Here is a 5,231-nt window from a genome sequence, read left to right as displayed (position 1 = left end):
ATACGCAATAGCTTTGCAAGGGTACTTTGTTTACTGGCACAACACATGCTATGTTCATCAGTATCCAATGGAATCTTAAAGCATGAGTGTGTTGTTCGACCTCCAGGAAGAATAGATGCAGCAACACCAGATGAAGTAGTTCAAGAGCCACTAATTTTCTTGATCTTATTGCTGCAAGAAGTGCCTTGTACAGAAATGTCTTCCCTGTCCCACCAGTGTAACACCCCATATTTTAGTGTATTTTTATTGAAAGATTATTTTTAATAATTCAAAAATTTATTCTCTTATTTTAAAATTGTCGGATTTTTAGTGGGTTTATTTTTATGATTTTTAATTTGTGAAAATTAAATTTGATATGTTTCCTTAATATTAATTACTGTTATGCATTTAAATTTCTCTTTATTTTAAATTAATTTATTGTTGAATTTAATTATTTTATTTTCATTTTGTCATTATGTTTAAATTATTTTAATTGACTTGTTGTTTTAAAATATTTTTCGTTGGATCATTTTTGTGACCCAAGATGTGAGGATTAGACCTCATTTCTTTCCCTCCATTTTTCCTTTTCCTTTTCTTTTCTCCTTCTCTTTTGTTTCTTCTTCATTTTCTTTTTTCTCCTCTCTCTCTCTCGCGCGCGAAGGCCTCTCCTCCCTTTCTCCCCGTGCTTTGCTTCTCCTCCACCCAGCCATCGCCACGCGCTGCCGTGTACCTCACCGCCCAGCCCACAACCTTCCCCACCCTCCAGCGACCACCCCCCTCAAATCTCAGCCTTGCTCGAGCCACCGTTTGTCCCCACACTCAACGCGAAGCCGCGGCCTTCCTTGTGCTCCAGCGCCGCTGTCGCACCACCTCCGGCCACCATTTCTTCATCACTTCATCCTCAACCTCCTAGCAACCCAATGCACCCATCCTTAGCCCCGATCTACCACCGGTGAAGCCCATCTATCTCCATCTTCGATTTGGGCATTTTGGTCTTCAACCGCCCTCTACGCTTCCACCCATGGCCAACCACCACCACCACTAGCTTCACCGACATCCCTAAGCTCTACCCTATCAATTTCGGGTCTTGGTTTGTCCCCATTCAAAAGTGGATTTTTGAGACCCACGGCCACAATGCATTTTGCACTGTTCTGTAGCTGTGTTGCCACTTCTTGCAGCTTCGTGATCCTTGGGAAATTATTATTATAGCATTGTAGATATTTTTTCAAAGAACTATCGTGATTTAAATATATTTTTACACTGACTCATTTATTGTGATCTGGTTGGTTATGTCGGACTGAGTCCCAAGAGTACGAGGATCCTATGGATTGGAGGACGAAGTTGTTTGTGTGTTTGGTTTGTGTTGAGAGATGTTGGTTGTTAGTTAAGGCGTCGTTTCATGTACATGGCATATTTGCACGCATGATCATGTTTGTAAAAGAAACTGGGTTTTCGTGTAATTGCATTCATGTTCATGTATTTATTGAAAATTGGGTTTTCATGTGTTAAATAATTTTTGGGTGTGTGTGTATCATGACCCCAAGCCGAGATGGGGCATTATCTCGGTGGAGCTCCTCTGATCACTCGGGAGCGGAATATACTGAGTGACGTCCCCTAGGTTATTGCTAGGCTACAACGGGATCGGACGAGATGGTCTCGTGCTGACTCCGTGACCCCTCTGTTGGCAGGGCCTAGAGGATGCCTGGCCATGAATGCGTTGGGCGCGGAACTGGGGCATCGCTACGAAGCCAGGACATGCGGATGGTTTCTAAGGAAGATCATGGTGCATATGGTAAATGGATTAATGCGGCTAATTTTCTGGGAAATAGCATGTTGAATAAAAGGATTTTTAATGTGATCCATTTTCTGGGAAAATAATGTTTTCTTGATTTGGGTCATTTTCTAGGAAAATGACGGATTATTATTTCTGCACTAAAATGAATTTTGGAGTGTGTTGGAAAATATCTTTTTTCGGGGAAAAATAATATTTTGGTCTGACGCATATTTCTTCATGTGCATGCATGTTTGGTTGCATTGATATGTTTTTATCTCGTGGTTATTTGGTTTATAGTTACCTGCGGTACCGTTTTATGGTAACACAGATTTGATGCAGGTGATGATGACGAGCTTAGGTTTTGGCTCCGTTGGAGGAGTAACCTGGGGTTGCTCTCGTGTGTCGAGATTCGTTTTATTGCTTGTTTATGTATTTGCCTTTGTAATATATTTTGGGATGACTGTATAAACCTTTTAAAGGTAATTTGTTTTGAATATTGTATTTAAATTTCTGGTACTTAGTTGACTTATTTATTAACCCTGTGATTTTTATTGTGCACTTTTGCATGTTGCACACACTTGAGCACATTTCGTGGGATGCGTGACCGTGTTGTCATCATCCCGACCGTCACGATTTCCGTGTTTCCGTACATGAGAGTCGGGGCGTCACAACCAGGGCCATCAACAAAGAATGTAGCAGCTCTATTTGAAAAAACATTTCCCAAAACTTTATTATAAACATGTCGTTATTCACTATTAAGGGATTCTAAAGCAGCAATATCTTCTTCTGGAATTTAAACAGCCAATTCATCATCATCAATTTCCTTAGATTCGAATTGGTCTTCATCAAAACAAATATTGTCATCAAGAAGATGGAACGAATTAATATCTTTTCCCATTGATTCAAGTGTAAAAGAGATTGAGCGTAAAACTTGCATTTTTACATTGAACATAGAATCTTCAGTTGACCTAAAATCAACCCACATATCTTGCTCAAAACATTCCCAAAGCTCTCTAGAATTGGCTGGATTACAATAAACCAATATAATTGCAAAAAGCCTCCTCAAACTGGATGGCATTTGATATAGAGATGCTTCATGTAAACAATCTTCTAAGCCGCTGTCTCTCTCTAGCAAACCACGCATAGTTGCTGCTTCATGAAATGTTGGAGACACAACACCTTCAACTGTCCTAAGATCTTCAAATGACAAAGGTCCTCTTACATGATTTAGCAATATCCGTAGATAATACCTCTCACCTTCAAATGGATTTGCTGTAACAATTCGACCTATAACAGTTTTATTTTTCTCATAAGTCCACTCTTTGTATTGTTGGTTCCAGACATAGAATTCTGGAAATTCTTTATACAACAACGTCCTGGAATTCTCATCTATTCGGTTTAATGTAAAGAATTCTGTTAACATCGATTTTGCAGACCGATAAGAGTTGAGAACATTGATTAAGTCTTCATTTGCTCGAAAAGTTACTTGGTGTTGATCCTCAAGATGTAAATGTAAGCTATACACTGCTGGATACATTTCATTAACAATGAGCCATATATTCTCCACATAGCTTCAGGCTGAGCAATACATCGAGCCGATTGGAATTGTTGGATTTCATCAATTTGTTGATTGTTTTGTTCAGAAACTAAATTGAAAGCAACATGATCATGCCCTTGTAAATGTACTTATATAAATACATGACTGCTTTTACAATAGAACAAATCTCGACGTTAATGTGACAGTCAAATGTTGCAAGCAAATACAGATTATATGGAACGACCCAACGATTATCCAAATTATGACCTCTCACATTGACAGTTATTCCATTGTCAGAACGCCTATATATTGGGAAGCAGTCATTTCCAACAGTCATACGTGATGCAAAATTTTTTGGATAATGGTTTTTGCAATAACCATTTTTTTCATGCAAACATTTGTTGGATTCAACACCCCACATGGTCCATGCATGATATGCTTGACAACAACGTTATATAAGTACAAATTCATATTTTTATCAAGTATTTATGCCGATACAATCTCATCAAAGATTCAGGTGCATAGAGTTTCCAATCCCTCTGTAATATAATTAAAAAATGAGCATGTGGAAGCCCTCTTTTTTGGTGCTCAATAACATAAACAGATGCTGAGACTTTTCCAAATATCTGCTGTTTGAATAATCGATTCTTTAATTCTTCTAATTTTGCATGAAAGACCCGAGCAACCAAATCAGGCCGATTTTGACTTTCCTCGTGAAGGCGTAATTCATTTGAAATTTCTTGCCAGTTTGGATTGTATGTCATTGTTAATAAAATGTCTGGTTTACCAAACGCTGAACTAAAGTTATTGCTTCCATATATCTTTTTCGCATGTCTCTTGGACCTCCAATAAACGATGAAGGCAAAATGATTCGTTTTCCAACATTCGAAGCATTAGTTTCCCCAAGTGTAATGGTATCAACAATATCTTAATATAACTCAGATCGAATATGTTGTTGTTTGGTACGAAAATAATCTAATCTTGACGTCTCGATCTTAACATACATATCAACAACAAATTGTTGCAATAGACGACCAGACAACAACAAAATTGATCTGACGTTCTCTCTGATTTGTAATTTGTATGAATAATATTCACAGCACAAAATAATGAGATCTTTCATTTTTCTGTTTAATGCTACAAAAGTTGAAGAAGAATAAAAAATTACAAAATTGGATGTCTACAAACTAAGTACAAAATGGGAAGATTAAGATATATACTTCACATCTTTGTTCTCTTCTAAGTAACTCTTCTGCTGACATTGATTGGTGAGGATCTATTGATTGGGTTGTTTCATCATGTATTAATATGCTTCCTCTGTTGACCCTTCGAATTCCTTGATGCCAACTAATATCCCCAAAAGGAAATAACAGCGGATACTGAAGTGAATCATAGCAGCCAAAATAATACTGAACTATATGACTTCCACCAGAAAGACACAAATGTCCCGTCCTCCCAACTGATTTGCATCTTCATTTTCAACCCATATTGCTGCAACTTGTGAAGATGTCGGGGCATTGAATACACGCTGATCTAGGCCAGCATCTGATCTTATATGGATTACTTGATTTTCCAAATTTGGCAAATCACCAAGAGACTGGAAAAACACAGAGTATGGATTGATGCAAAGAATATCGATGAGTTGAGCTATAATTGATGGATTCATTCTGCCTGAATCAGAAATGCGATTTTCCAATTCGTGTTCAGTATCATAGAAATACAATTAGAGATAAGAAGGACGGCCATTTAAAGGCACTAAATCATTGATATAGTGATAGATCTGTCCCTGAGTTTGGAATGTATAAATCCCTCTATTCCATCTGCAAAGATCTCTATTGAATTTAACTCCAGAAGATATAAACGCAAAGATATTATTATAAGTCTGAATATAGGTCTTAAAATGCACGACTTCATCTGTGTCAGAGGTTAAAAAGATCATAA

This window comes from Juglans microcarpa x Juglans regia, chromosome 2S (assembly GCF_004785595.1).
Source record: "Juglans microcarpa x Juglans regia isolate MS1-56 chromosome 2S, Jm3101_v1.0, whole genome shotgun sequence".
In the NCBI taxonomy this organism is placed as follows: Eukaryota; Viridiplantae; Streptophyta; class Magnoliopsida; order Fagales; family Juglandaceae; genus Juglans; species Juglans microcarpa x Juglans regia.
The sequence above is the reverse complement of the archived record's forward strand: the minus strand, read 5'-3'. Positions refer to the sequence as shown.